The sequence below is a fragment of the Ambystoma mexicanum genome, chromosome 6p (genome assembly GCF_040938575.1).
Source record: "Ambystoma mexicanum isolate Mex_15411 chromosome 6p, UKY_AmexF1_1, whole genome shotgun sequence".
NCBI lineage: Eukaryota > Metazoa > Chordata > Amphibia > Caudata > Ambystomatidae > Ambystoma > Ambystoma mexicanum.
This window is the reverse complement of record NC_090935.1, coordinates 1,475,140,238-1,475,156,434: the sequence shown is the minus strand read 5'-3', so window position 1 is coordinate 1,475,156,434 and position 16,197 is coordinate 1,475,140,238. Positions and strand designations below refer to the sequence as shown.

The 16,197-nt window shown below is 59.5% G+C and overlaps 1 protein-coding gene across 1 annotated transcript in view; it reads right to left on the bottom strand.

Moving 5' to 3' along the window:
• LOC138510558 (serine/threonine-protein kinase MRCK beta-like) overlaps window positions 1-16,197 on the bottom strand; it is a 2,015,755-nt gene that overhangs the window by 89,737 nt on the left and 1,909,821 nt on the right. The window lies entirely within an intron of this gene.

Below are 16,197 nucleotides of genomic sequence, written 5' to 3'. Positions count from 1 at the left end.
ACCCTCCACCAGGCCCCCACTCATGTCTCCCACCACCCCAACCCCCAGCAGTGCAGGGCAACCTCCACCAGGCCCCCACTCATGTCTCCCAGAACCCCCAACCCCCAGCAGTGCAGGGCACCCTCCACCAGGCCTCCACTCATGTCTCCCATCACCCCCACCCCCCAGCATCCAGGGGCACCCTCCACCAGGCCCCCACTCATGTCCAACTCATGTCTCCCACCACCCCACCCCCCAGCAGTGCAGGGCACCCTCCACCAGGCCCCCACTCATGTCTCCCAGCACCCCCACCCCCCAGCAGTGCAGGGCAACCTCCACCAGGCCCCCACTCATGTCTCCCAGCACCCCCACCCCCCAGCATCCAGGGGCACCCTCCACCAGGCCCCCACTCATATCCAACTCATGTCTCCCACAACCCCACCCCCCAGCAGTGCAGGGCACCCTCTACCAGGCCCCCACTCATGTCTCCCAGCACCCCCACCCCCCAGCAGTGCAGGGCACCCTCCACCAGGCCCCCACTCATGTCTCCCAGCACCCCACCCCCAGCATCCAGGGGCACCCTCCACCAGACCCCACTCATGTCTCCCATCACCCCCACCCCCCAGCATCCAGGGGCACCCTCCACCAGGCCCCCACTCATGTCCAACTCATGTCCCCCTGCGCCCCCCAGCAGTGCAGGACACCCTCCACCAGGCCCCCACTCATGTCTCCCACCACCCCCGCCCCCCAGCAGTGCAGGGCACTGTCCACCAGGCCCCCACTCATGTCTCCCACCACCCCCACCCCCCAGCAGTGCAGGGCAGCCTCCACCAGGCTCCCACTCATGTTTCCCAGCACCCCCACCCCCCAGCAGGGCAGGGCACCCTCCACCAGGCCCCCACTCATGTCTCCCAGCACCCCCACCCCCCAGCATCCAGGGGCACCCTCCACCAGGCCCCCATTCATGTCTCCCATCACCCCACCACCCAGCAGTGCAGGGCACCCTCCACCAGGCCCCCACTCATGTCCAACGCATGTCTCCCATCACCCCCACCCCCCAGCATCCAGGGGCACCCTCCACCAGGCCCCCACTCATGTCCAACTCATGTCTCCCACCACCCCACCCCCCAGCAGTGCAGGGCACCCTCCACCAGGCCCCCACTCATGTCTCCCACCACCCCCAACCCCCAGCAGTGGAGGGCAGCCTCCACCAGGCCCCCACTCATGTCTCCCATCACCCCCATCCCCCAGCATCCAGGGGCACCCTCCACCAGGCCCCCACTCATGTCCAACTCATGTCTCCCACCACCCCACCCCCCAGCAGTGCAGGGCACCCGCCACCAGGCCCCCACTCATGTCTCCCAGCACCCCCACCCCCCAGCAGTGCAGGGCACCCTCCACCAGGCCCCCACTCATGTCTCCCAGCATCCAGGGGCACCCTCCACCAGGCCCCCACTCATGTCTCCCATCACCACCACCACCCAGCATCCAGGGGCACCCTCCACCAGGCCCCCACTCATGTCCAACTCATGTCTCCCACCACCCCACCCCCCAGCAGTGCAGGGCACCCTCCACCAGGCCCCCACTCATGTCTCCCAGCACCCCCACCCCCCAGCATCCAGGGGCACCCTCCACCAGGCCCCCACTCATGTCTCCCATCACCCCCACCCCCCAGCATCCAGGGGCACCCTCCACCAGGCCCCCACTCATGTCCAACTCATGTCCCCCTGCACCCCCACCCCCGGCAGTGCAGGGCACCCTCCACCAGGCCCCCACTCATGTCTCCCATCTCCCCCACCCCCCAGCAGTGCAGGGCACCCTCCACCAGGCCCCCACTCATGTCTCCCACCACCCCCACCCCCCAGGAGTGCAGAACACCCTCCACCAGGCCCCCACTCATGTCTCCCACCACTCCCACCCCCCAGCAGTGCAGAACACCCTCCACCAGGCCCCCACTCATGTCTCCCACCACCCCCACCCCCCAGCAGTGCAGGGCACCCCCACCAGGCCCCCACTCATGTCACCCAGCACCCCCACCCCCCAGCATCCAGGGGCACCCTCCACCAGGCCCCCACTCATGTCTCCCATCACCCCCACCCCCAGCAGTGCAGGGCACCCTCCACCAGGCCCCCACTCATGTCCAACTCATGTCTGCCATCACCCGCACCCCCCAGCATCCAGGGGCACCCTCCACCAGGCCCCCACTCATGTCCAACTCATGTCTCCCACCACCCCACCCCCCAGCAGTGCAGGGCACCCTCCACCAGGCCCCCACTCATGTCTCCCACCACCCCCACCCCCCAGCAGTGCAGGACACCCTCCACCAGACCCCCACTCATGTCTCCCAGCACCCCCACCCCCCAGCAGTGCAGGGCACCCTCCACCAGGCCCCCACTCATGTCCAACTCATGTCTCCCACCACCCCACCCCCCAGCAGTGCAGGGCACCCTCCACCAGGCCCCCACTCATGTCTCCCACCACCCCCACCCCCCAGCAGTGCAGGGCACCCTCCACCAGACCCCCACTCATGTATCCCAGCACCCCCACTCCCCAGCAGTGCAGGGCACCCTCCACCAGGCCCCCACTCATGTCTCCCACCACCCCCACCCCCCAGCAGTGCAGGGCACCCTCCACCAGGCCTCCACTCATGTCCAACTCATGTCTCCCAGCACCCCCACCCCCAGCAGTGCAGGGCACCCTCCACCAGGCCCCCACTCATGTCTCCCATCACCCCCACCCCCCAGCATCCAGGGGCACCCTCCACCAGGCCCCCACTCATGTCCAACTCATGTCCCCCTGCACCCCCAGCTCCCAGCAGTGCAGGGCACCCTCCACCAGGCCCCCACTCATGTCCAACTCATGTCTCCCACCACCCCACCCCCCAGCAGTGCAGGGCACCCTCCACCAGGCCCCCACTCATGTCTCCCAGCACCCCCACCCCCCAGCATCCAGGGGCACCCTCCACCAGGCCCCCACTCATATCCAACTCATGTCTCCCACAACCCCACCCCCCAGCAGTGCAGGGCACCCTCTACCAGGCCCCCACTCATGTCTCCCAGCACCCCCACCCCCCAGCAGTGCAGGGCACCCTCCACCAGGCCCCCACTCATGTCTCCCAGCACCCCACCCCCAGCATCCAGGGGCACCCTCCACCAGACCCCACTCATGTCTCCCATCACCCCCACCCCCCAGCATCCAGGGGCACCCTCCACCAGGCCCCCACTCATGTCCAACTCATGTCCCCCTGCGCCCCCCAGCAGTGCAGGACACCCTCCACCAGGCCCCCACTCATGTCTCCCACCACCCCCGCCCCCCAGCAGTGCAGGGCACCGTCCACCAGGCCCCCACTCATGTCTCCCACCACCCCCACCCCCCAGCAGTGCAGGGCAGCCTCCACCAGGCTCCCACTCATGTTTCCCAGCACCCCCACCCCCCAGCAGGGCAGGGCACCCTCCACCAGGCCCCCACTCATGTCTCCCAGCACCCCCACCCCCCAGCATCCAGGGGCACCCTCCACCAGGCCCCCATTCATGTCTCCCATCACCCCACCACCCAGCAGTGCAGGGCACCCTCCACCAGGCCCCCACTCATGTCCAACGCATGTCTCCCATCACCCCCACCCCCCAGCATCCAGGGGCACCCTCCACCAGGCCCCCACTCATGTCCAACTCATGTCTCCCACCACCCCACCCCCCAGCAGTGCAGGGCACCCTCCACCAGGCCCCCACTCATGTCTCCCACCACCCCCAACCCCCAGCAGTGCAGGGCAGCCTCCACCAGGCCCCCACTCATGTCTCCCATCACCCCCATCCCCCAGCATCCAGGGGCACCCTCCACCAGGCCCCCACTCATGTCCAACTCATGTCTCCCACCACCCCACCCCCCAGCAGTGCAGGGCACCCGCCACCAGGCCCCCACTCATGTCTCCCAGCACCCCCACCCCCCAGCAGTGCAGGGCACCCTCCACCAGGCCCCCACTCATGTCTCCCAGCATCCAGGGGCACCCTCCACCAGGCCCCCACTCATGTCTCCCATCACCACCACCACCCAGCATCCAGGGGCACCCTCCACCAGGCCCCCACTCATGTCCAACTCATGTCTCCCACCACCCCACCCCCCAGCAGTGCAGGGCACCCTCCACCAGGCCCCCACTCATGTCTCCCAGCACCCCCACCCCCCAGCATCCAGGGGCACCCTCCACCAGGCCCCCACTCATGTCTCCCATCACCCCCACCCCCCAGCATCCAGGGGCACCCTCCACCAGGCCCCCACTCATGTCCAACTCATGTCCCCCTGCACCCCCACCCCCCAGCAGTGCAGGGCACCCTCCACCAGGCCCCCACTCATGTCTCCCATCTCCCCCACCCCCCAGCAGTGCAGGGCACCCTCCACCAGGCCCCCACTCATGTCTCCCACCACCCCACCCCCCAGCAGTGCAGAACACCCTCCACCAGGCCCCCACTCATGTCTCCCACCCCCCAGCAGTGCAGAACACCCTCCACCAGGCCCCCACTCATGTCTCCCACCACCCCCAACCCCCAGCAGTGCAGGGCACCCCCACCAGGCCCCCACTCATGTCACCCAGCACCCCCATCCCCCAGCATCCAGGGGCACCCTCCACCAGGCCCCCACTCATGTCTCCCATCACCCCCACCCCCAGCAGTGCAGGGCACCCTCCACCAGGCCCCCACTCATGTCCAACTCATGTCTGCCATCACCCGCACCCCCCAGCATCCAGGGGCACCCTCCACCAGGCCCCCACTCATGTCCAACTCATGTCTCCCACCACCCCACCCCCCAGCAGTGCAGGGCACCCTCCACCAGGCCCCCACTCATGTCTCCCACCACCCCCACCCCCCAGCAGTGCAGGACACCCTCCACCAGACCCCCACTCATGTCTCCCAGCACCCCCACCCCCCAGCAGTGCAGGGCACCCTCCACCAGGCCCCCACTCATGTCCAACTCATGTCTCCCACCACCCCACCCCCCAGCAGTGCAGGGCACCCTCCACCAGGCCCCCACTCATGTCTCCCACCACCCCCACCCCCCAGCAGTGCAGGGCACCCTCCACCAGACCCCCACTCATGTATCCCAGCACCCCCACTCCCCAGCAGTGCAGGGCACCCTCCACCAGGCCCCCACTCATGTCTCCCACCACCCCCACCCCCCAGCAGTGCAGGGCACCCTCCACCAGGCCTCCACTCATGTCCAACTCATGTCTCCCAGCACCCCCACCCCCAGCAGTGCAGGGCACCCTCCACCAGGCCCCCACTCATGTCTCCCATCACCCCCACCCCCCAGCATCCAGGGGCACCCTCCACCAGGCCCCCACTCATGTCCAACTCATGTCCCCCTGCACCCCCAGCTCCCAGCAGTGCAGGGCACCCTCCACCAGGCCCCCACTCATGTCCAACTCATGTCTCCCACCCCCCCACCCCCCAGCAGTGCAAGGCACCCTCCACTAGCCCCCCACTCATGTCTCCCATCACCCCCACCCCCCAGCATCCAGGGGCACCCTCCACCAGGCCCCCACTCATGTGCCCCAGCCAACACGTCATCACAATCCAGATTCCAGTCTCCTATGCTCACCCAAATCCCACCCCACGCTACCCCAGTCCAAACACCCAAACAAGCTTTACATCCATTCAAAATGGAAATACCCATTACATGATAGATAAGAAATAAGCAGTATGCGCATGAGGACAAGTCCGTCAGACCCACACAATGGCTACACATGACTGTGAAAACCCACATTGTGGCAGGCATGAAACCAATGAGAGAAGTCCACACATTGAAGTAAGAAACAAAAATGTATTACAGTGTAAATGAAGTGAATGAAATCAAAAGAAACAGTAATGGGTGAAAAAATCAAAATGCTGCATGTCCACCAAAATAATAAATAATGAAAATGGGAATCCAAAATAAACGTAATTAAATTGTGTCCAAAGTCACCGTCCAACAAAGCAAATCCAAAGAGAAAGTAAATTGAAAATCCATTGCTCCATGGTGAAAAAATAATAAAAGATGAAGGCCACAAATCCACTGTCAAACTATGTACAAAGAGCAAATCCAGGGTCCATGATCCCAACTATGTAAATGAAACCTACAATAAAACCCACCTAACTAATAACTATATACAAAAAAGTGGGGCATAGTCCAAGTGCCTCAAATTAAAAAAATTAAAACAAGACCTAACACTAATTATATACAATGGCAGCGAGCTAGTCCAACGGCTCACTTCTGGATGTTGCGGGTCAGGGCATCATCGAACTCCTGCTCAATGTCCCGGAGGCGGTCCTCTTCCATGGCCCAGAGGGTCCGCAGGGACGATGCCATGTTCTCCTCCAACACCCTGTGGATTGCCTCGAGGCACTCGGCCCGCCTCAGGGCCCTCCGCATGGAGTTCTCCGCCCTGACCATCGTGAGCCGTGTCTCTTCTGCCCGCTGCCGCTCCGCATCTATGGCGTGGCCCAACCGCTGCCACACGGAAGACACTTCCCGTCCTGGGTCCTCCTGTCCTCCGGCCGATGCCTGCCCCTCTGATGTCGAAGGCCCCGAGCCATTGTGGCTCCCACCTACAGCCTCCTGCTGCTGCTGTCCATGTGCTCTGTCCGATGGTGCCTGCACATCCTCCTCCAGCTGGGGTGCAGTTGTTGATGTGGCCACCCCGGCTGGATGTCCGACTCCCGACTGTGGCAGGGATCCGTTGTCCACCAGCCTGGCCGCACGTTCAGAGGCAGCTCCACAGGGCACCCAGGTGATACATGGATGGGAAGATGGCATGGAGGACGACTGGGGCATAGGGGGTTCCGTTGAGGAGGGGGTCGGAACAAGGTCCAGGAAACGGAGGAATCCAGCCATGGTGAGCTGTCCCAGTGGGTCAACGCGGTCAATGAGCCATGTGAGAAGACGTGCAGTCTCATCATGGAAAGACTGCAGGTCAGCTCGCATGGCCCGTTGACACAACGCCACCCCACCCTGGACAGGCTCAACCTGTTGCAGGATAGCCACATCCGCAGGGAGAGGAAGGCCAGTTGGTGCAAGCCAATCCCCTCCCTGAGAACGGGTCTGGAGGTAGGCATCCCTGCTGGTGCAAGATGATGCAGTGACAGGAGCAGGGACAGGATTGCACACAGGCACCTCCGCGGTGGCCTGTGCTGCCACCTGTCCCTGGTCCTGCACTGCACCACTAGCACCAGTGGAATCCCCACCTCCAGACCCCACCTCAGTTGCTTGTACGGCCTCCTCCTCCACCAAACCCCCCACCAACCTGGATGACTCCGTGCCATCTTCCTCCGTTGGGCCCTGTGGGGTCCCAGCTGCCCCTTCTGCTGCCGAGGAGTCCAACTCCAACCTCCGCCTCCTGGACCTCCCCTCGGCAGCTGCAGCCTCAGACGCGGCACCGGACTCCTCATTCCCAGACGAGATCACAACCTGGGAGGGGAGCCGGGCCTTGCGTCTCCGGCTGGTGGTGCGACCCCTGCCGCTGTGCTCCACAGCACCTTCTCCACCCTCTTCATCAGTTGACGCTGCAGACAGGGAGAAATAAAACACAGGCATCAGGGCACTGTATAATGGACTCATAAACACATGACAGTTGCACATGAGTGGCATTGGCAAACCTCAGACATGCCATCACAATCCCCAACACACATGTCATTTCAACTTGCACACATGAGCTATACCACAGCCATATCGCAACAGCCAGCACCATCCATACACATACAACAGCATGAGCAGGTAAAGGTGAGCCAGACATCACATGTGACACAGGGAGTGCACTACACATGCACACACACCACCACACTTACATGCATGTGTACACCTCCGCCAACTGTCGCAGTGTTCAGATCAGCATCCATGTCACACCTGCCAATCATCCTTCCACATCCTTTGCCATGCAAGCCTACACACACAAGCATCATCCATGTGTCACACATGAGAGCCCTCGCATGTATCAGCCTCACGGCCCTGTACCCCCCATACTTGGCCACATAAAACCACATGTGCAACCTGCACACTCCTGCCACACCACCACACGCACAGCTCACAATCAGTATGCATGTACACTTACCGCTTGACTCCAGACTGGTCTGCCTCTCAAGGACCTGGACGTGGAGCGCTGGGGATATGCGTTCCAGGACCCTCATCTGATCTTCCGACAAGTGGCCCCGGCGCCCCTTAGCATCCGCTGCTTTCAGGAGGCGCCAGGCCTTCTTAAGGGTCCTGGACCTGAAGTCCTCCCAGCGCTTCTTCACATGATGGAATAGTCGGACTGCCACCCCTTCCGCGTTGATGGCAGTCACAATGTCCGTCCAGATCCGAGTCCGTCCTTCCTTGTCAGCGCGCAACCTTCCAAAGAGGGCATCATACTGCCCCAGGACATGCTCCACTAGGACACCAACTTCGGTGGCAGTGAAGCTGGTGCCCCTCTGCCTCTCTGGCCGGGGGTTGCCAATGGTGCCAGATGTTGCAGTGCCCGACATGGCAACCCCAGAGGCAGGAGTGGGTGGGCAACTGGGTCCTGGGGCTGGGCTGTGGAGCAATGGTATCCCAGTCAGGAGTCTTCGGTTCCAGCAGGGGTGGTCACAGCAACAGCACCCCTGGCTGATGTGCAGGCAACAAATGGCAGGACACGTGGGCAGCAGGCAGTCAGGCAGCAGCAGATGGCAGGTGGGAGCGTGCTCGGGGCTCTGGGGGGCAGTAATTCGGCCTTCTGGGCAGGAGCGTGGTCTTCCATGTGCTTATACGTGGCCAGCTTGAGGGACGTGGTGTGGTGGTGGGTGAGAACCCACAACTGCTGCAGGTCGTGCTCTCAAGGGGTGTCTCTGGCTGCACCTCCCCCGAGCTGTATTCAGGTGTCGATTCAGATGAGACCTATGTGCCGTCGCAGGTGAGTGTACCTGGGAGAGATTCTGTTCTGTCCGACCCACCTGCACCAGGGGTAGAACCCTCAATGGGGATGTCAGTGTGGGCAGGTACGCCTTTGGTGGTTACGGATGCAGGGTCACATTCCGCAACATCTGATCCTGTTCCTGGGCCAGCAGATCAGAGGGGGAATGCAGTCCTGCAGTCTGAGGCAGTGCCGGCACAGCCAGGTGTGGTGTCCGCCGACGTGGTGGCCGTACGCCACCTGGCAATACCGCATGGGAGCAATCCATATACGGTATGGCAACCCAACAGGCAGCATCATCAGAGATGATGGCTCAGGCCATGGATAGGGTGGCCACTTCCATTGTCCCCCCCGAAAGGCTGATGGAGCAACTACAGCTGGCACCAAACTCCATCTGCCAGTCACACAGGGAGGACATGTTGGGGTCCGACAGGGACAGGCGGGCAGCACTGGCGACTCTGCGGGAAGCCATTTCCATAGAGTCCCAGGGCACAGGGAAGCACTGAGGGTGGAACTCCGTCACCTCAGGACGACTCTTGTTGAGCTTGAGGCTTCAACAAACACAAGGACAGAACAGCAGCTGGAGCGTCTCACACGTACGCTCTCAGCTGAGATGCAGGCAACTAGGGCGGAGGTCCGAGCATCCCGTGAGTTGTTGCATGGGGACCTACGCACAATTATCCTCCAGAACGAGACCTTCCACACCTGCATGCTTGCTGCCATGGAGGAGCAGACTAGGGCTTTGCGTGGGCTGCCTCCCATAGTGCCACCACCTCCTGATGCAGCTGCAGAGGGTGAGGAGAGCGACAGCAGTGATTCTCTCACAATAGGGTAACGTGCAGGCCATGAGCCCATGGAGGTGTTTTATTTCCGCAAGATCCACACAGGTGGGTTTTGGTGTGCACCCTGTCCTCGGACCTCCTGGGTGGCCTCCCCCACCCCCACCCCCGGCCCATTAATGGCCATTTTTTATTTATTTATTTTTTTATTTTTGTTTTTTGGACAGTGTGTTGCCTTGTGTGGCTCCCGTGGGCATACGCTGTATTGTGGCTGGGCACATGCAGGCTTGTCATGAATTTGGGTCAGATGCTTGGGTTTGTGTGACAGACACCCCTCCTGCTTCCCATTTCCATGGGCTTGCAAAGGGTGTGCCCAAGTGACATTGACGTACATGGTGACGTTGGACTCCCATTTGATGTGTGGGCAGTCTGTAGTCAATACTGTGTATACATTCAAAGTGCATATTGTTGTTGTATTGTACACTGCATGGTGTTATTGATATGTGCCTCTGCATCCATCTCATCCTCATAATTTGCAGGTCCATTTCTCATGTCCTCACAAGGCGGTTTACCTTGGAACTGGAGTCCATGTTGTAAGCAGTGCACCTACACTCTTGCGTGGCGCTAACACTGTATACTTGGAAGTGTTCGAAGTGCTGCCATTATCAGGTAGTGAGGCTACCAATTTTTTAAGTCTGTAATGTCATGTATAAGGTAGGTTGGAGGTTGTGTAGGTGATTGGTGTTCTTGGTAAGTATTTGGTAATGTGTGTTGTAGGTCCTGCATTACTGTGAACATTTCATGTGTGGCCAGTTTCCATTAGGGTCACTGTAGTTGGTGACACTTGGGGCATGTTGTGGGGATTAATTTGTTTGCTCTCACATTGCATGACATGCCATGGTGTGTTGTGTGGCCGTGCCGGGGAGGGGTTGGGTGACATGACACTGTTCTCATGTAGTATTTTGCAAGTGGGTATTCATTTCTGCTGCATGGAAGTGTGTCTTTTGATGACACTGCATTGGTGGTGTTTGTGTAGGTAGGGATGCACACATTGTGACACTTCCACATGAACAATCTCAGGCTGCTATGGTTCTGACAGTTGACTGTCCCTTTGTTCGTCATAATTGTCAGGTCGAGTCATCATTGCTTATCAGATGGTATGTGCCAGGGCTGTGTGCACTCCACAGGGGTGTGATTTCTATGTGAAGTAATTAGCCACCAGCTGCGTACGGGCTGCCTTACCCCGTGCCCTTTCCCCTCCCATGCGCAGCGGGCGTGCATGTGGTTGGGGATGCGGGGGCACCACCATGTCCACAGCCAGGCCCCGGCGTGTTGCAACATTGTGCAGGACACATGCTGCCACTATGATCCAACACACTACTGGGGGCGCATATAACAGCTGCCCGCCAGAACGGTCAAGGGAGCGAAAGCGTGACTTGAGCACTCCGAATGTGCGCTCCACTATGCCCCGGGTTGCAATATGGCTGTGTTGTATCTTACCTCGGGAGGCATGATGGGGCTCCGAATTGGCGTCATCATGTGGGTGCTCAGAGGGTAGGCAGTGTGCCCTGATGAGGAGGTGATGGGTATCATTAGTGGGTAAGTGACATAACTCTGCATCTGACATGCATGCATGTGCAGTGGCATTTATACTCACCAAGCAGCCATGTATCGCCATGCCGCCTAGCTTCTTGGTCCCGGCTTAGGGTAGACATTCGGTAAATGAAGCTGTCGTGGGTGGAACCTGGTTAGTTGGCATATACTGAGGTGATGATTCCCTTGGCATTACATACTACCTGCACGTTGATGGAATGCCAGTGCTTGCGGTTCCTATAGATGTGCTCAGATGCCCTGGGGGGACATAGTGCCACATGGGTGCAGTCAATGGCACCTAGCACTTTGGGGAATTGTGCCACACCGTAGAAATCCAGGACGGCTGCCTGCCTTTCAGCAGGTGTCCTGGACAGGTATATGTGCCTGCGGACTGATGGGCGTTCAGTGATGATGTTCAAGACCTGGTGTAGGCAGCGTGACTGCGTGGCCTGTGACACCCCACCCACTATGGCACTTGTCCGCTGAAATGATCCAGTGGCCAAGAAGTGCAGTACATTAAGGACCTTCTCCAGGGGGCTGAGTGCTTGGGAGCACAGGGTGGGTGATGTGAGGTCATCCTCCCACTCACTCACCAGGTCCAGTATTATGTGAGGTGGAAACCTGTACCTCCCATACACTTGGTCATCAGGCATCCCAAAAAGGCTGGTTCTGGGAGTGAAAATTCAGGCCCTCACTATCCTCCTCCTCCTCCTTTGGTAACCCACGGCCACTGCTGCTAGGAACGGTATATTCATCCTGACGTCTGAGCTTGTTTGTTGTTTGCGCGCACTTTTATGCTGCGCGGGTCGACGTACGCCTGCTTCCTGCTGGGGTACGTGGTTCCGGATTAGCACATTTTTTGGTGCGCATGCCTTAGCCCCGTTCAATTCCATGGATACGTGTTGTTGGCGAGCGTGTAAAACTTCCCGCGCACCCCTGTAATACACATACCCAAGAAAATCGCGTGTGAGAATTCCCGCACACCCCTGTAATACACATACCCAAGCAAATCGCGTGTGAGAATTCCCGCGCCCCCCTGTAATAGACATACCCAAGCAAATCGCGTGGGAGAATTCCCGCATACCCCTGTAATACACGTGCCCAAGCAAATCGCATGTGAGAATTCCCGCGCCCCCCTGTAATACACATACCCAAGCAAATCGCGTGTGAGAATTCCCACGAACCCCTGCAACATACGTACCCAGGCCAATTGCGTGTACGCGCACTTTCATCCAATTACACGCAATGATACTCTGACGTGTAGTGTTTCCACGTGTGCTCTGTCATCACGTGCTATGAGGGAAACACCCGCGCGCGTCACCTCACAGACGTGCTTACGCACTGAGGGCCTTTGGTCCAATGGAATCGCGTATGCTTGCTGATGCGCTTACGCGCTAAGGCCCTTTCCTCGAATTTCACGTTGACATGCAGGATTTTCACGTGCCAAATCACTCCGTATCAAGCTGGCCACGCGTAAGAACACGGAAGACCACGCTCCTGCCCAGAAGGCCGAATTACTGCCCCCCAGAGTCCCGAGCAGCCTCCCACGAGCCATCTGCTGCTGCCATCCTGCCTGCTGCCACCGTGCCCTGCCATTTTGTGCCTGCACATCTACCATCTGCAGGGGTCCAGTTGCTGTGTCCACCCCTGCTGGAACAGAAGACTCCCGACTGCTATACCATCGCTCCACAGCCCAGCCCCAGGACCCAGTTGCCCACCCACTCCTGCCTCTGGGGTTGTCATGTCGGGCACTGCAACATCTGGAACCAGTGGCAACCCCCGGCCAGAGAGGCAGAGGGGCACCAGCTTCAGTGCCACCGAAGTTGGTGTCCTGGTGGAGCAAGTCCTGGGGCAGTATGATGCCCTCTTCGGATCGTCACGCCCCAACAAGGAAGGACGGGACAGGATCTGGGACGACTTGGTGGTTGCCATCAACGCGGAGGGGGTGGCAACCTGCAACATCCAGAAAGTCAAGAAGCGCTGGGAAGACTTGAGGTCCAGGACCCTCTTGAAGGGCCGGCGCCTCATAGAGGGGGGCCGGGGCCGCATGAGTACCATCCAGGTGAGGGTCCTGGAACGTGTAGACCCAGCGCTCCACGCCCAGATCCTTGCGAGGCAGACCCGTCTGGAGTTCAGCGGTAAGTGGGCAAGCATTGCTGTGTGAGACAGGGCATGTTGCAGTGTGCTGGTTGTCTGATGCTTGTCTGTATGTGTGACATAGGCCATGTACGCATGTATGTGCGCAGGGACATCATGGTCATGAATGTGAGACCAGTAATGTGTGAACCACACGGTTGGTGCATGTGTTTAAATGCAACATGGGGAGCCCTATGCAGATTGGACACATGAGAGCATGCCATTCTCTGTTCCTGGACATGGGTGGGGGTGAGGAATGGGTGCTGATGCCATGTACATGTATGGTATCCATGTCTGTGTGTGTGACCTGCGTGTCTGTGACTTGTGAATGCCATGGATGCATGACACACGTCTGTGACAATGTACAGATTCACAGATGCAGCCTAGTTATCCTTGTATCCACTGTGTCTGGGGAGTACAAGGTCAGATGGATGAAATTACGTTGATGTGTGTGCATGTGATAGGCATGACCCATGATGCATGTGAGTTCCATAACAACATTGTATGTTTGGAGAGTCCCTTGGACATGTATGCAAATGTCCATACCATGTGCCATGCCTGTTACTGCATGTGTTTTGCCTGCACTGACCCATGTGTTGTGGAGGGACATGATGGAAGTGATCTTTGACAGTGCCACTGATCTGCTATTGCTTCCTGTCTAGGGGACCACTGTACAGTACCCTGATGCTTGTGTTCTATGTCTCCCTCTACGCAGCGGCAAATGAAGAAGAGGGCGGAGACGGCGCTGTGGAGCAAAGCGGCGGGGATGCCCCCACGGCTGCAGCGGAAGGGGTGGGGGAGCCCCCAAAGGGGCTTGCAACAGCAGAAGACGGTGTGGAGCCATCCAGGTTGGTGGTTTCCACAGAGGAGGAGGAGGCCGCTACTGAGGGGCACATCGGGCCTGGTGGGGGCATCCCTGCTGGTGCAAGTGGTGCAGTCCAGGGGCAGGAGGCAGCACAGGTCGCCGTGGAGGGGCCTGTGCATGTCACTGTCCCTGACACTGTGACTGCACCACCATGCACCAGCAGGGATGCCCCATCCCAGGCCCGTCCGCAGGTAGGGGGGATGTCCATGTCATCTGACTCCCCTCCACCTGCGGACAAGGGGACCCGTGGCCGTATGGAGAGGGTCCTGATTGGTGTCGCATTGCGCACGGGTGTAATTCGTGATGACGTGCATGCTTCCTGGGAGGAGCTTGCACGTCATCACGAAGAGCACCGTGCCAACGTGGCCCAGTTGGGATTGGCCGTGGTCGGGGGTTTCATACATGTGTCGACCAATCTGGCGGCCCTCTCCTCCTCTGTGGAGACTATACGCCAGTCGTTCTCCATGCCGTATTCCGGCCCAGATGCCACCAGGGCCCCCTGTGGACCTGCCCTGACCAACGCAGCCAGCTTGGTGGGGATCCCATCCCTGCCACAGTCGAGAGTCGGAGGTCCAGCAGGGGTGAACACCACAGCAACTGGACCCCAGCAGATGGAGGATGTGCCGGCATCATTGGGCAGGGTACGTGCACGACGGCGTCGGTGTATTCCATCAGCCTGGATGCCGTCGTGCTGGCAGAGGCAGTTGCGTCGGAGGCAGCAGCGGAGTCAATGTGGGAGGCATCATGGCTCGAGGCAATCTACATCGGAGGGGCAGGCATCAGCCGGAGGGCAGGAGGACCCAGGATGGGAAGTGTCTTCCGTGTGGCAGCGGTTGGGCCAGCAGATAGATGCGGAGCGGTGGCGGGCGGAAGAGGAGCGGCTCACGATGGTCAGGGCGGAGAACTCCATGCGGAGGGCCCTGAGGCGGGCCGAGTGCCTCGAGGGAATCCACAGGGAGTTGGAGGAGGACATGTCGGCGTCCCTGCGGACCCTTGGGGCCATGGAACAGGACCGCCTCCGGGACATCGAACAGGAGTTCGATGATGCCGTGGCCCAGGACACCACGGAGTGAGCCGCTGGACTAGCCCGCCGCCTTTGTACATAATTAATTAGTGTTAGGTTTTTTTTTTTTTTTAATTTGGGGCGCTTGGACTATGCCCCACTTTTTGGTATATAGTTATTAGGTAGGTTTTATTGTAGGTTTCATTTACATCGTTGGGATCATGGACCCTGGATTTGCTCTTTGTACATAGTTTGACAGTGGATTTGTGGCCTTCATCTTTTATTATTTTTTTCACCATGGAGCAGGGTAATTTCACTTTACTTTCCCTTTCGATTTGCTTTGTTGGACAGTGACTTTGGACACAATTTCTTTAGGGTTATTTTGGAGTCCCATTTTCCCTATTTTCTTTTTGTGGACATGCTGCTTTTTGATATTTGTTGCCATTATTGTTTGTTTATATTTCATTCACTTCATTTACACTGTAATACATTTTTGTTTCTTACTTCAATGTGTGGACTTCTCTCATTGGTTTCATGCCTGTCAGAATGTGCGTTTTCACAGTCATGTGTTGCCATTGTGTGGGTCTGACGGACTTCTACTCATGCGCATACTGCTTATTTGTTATCTATCATGTAATGGGTATTTCCATTTTGAATGGATGTAAAGCTTGTTTGGGTGTTTGGACTGGGGTAGCGTGGGGTGGGATTTGGGTGGGCATAGGAGCCTGGGATCTGGATTGTGATGACGTGTTGGCTGGGGGATATGAGTGGGGGCCTGGTGGAGGCTGCCCCTGACTGCTGGGGGGTGGGGGTGCAGAGGGACATGAGTTGGACATGAGCGGGGGCCTGGTGGAGGCTGCCCCTGACTGCTGGGGGGTGGGGGTGCAGGGAGACATGTGTGGGGGCCTGGTGGAGGGAGCCCCTGACTGCTGGGAGGTGGGGGTGCAGG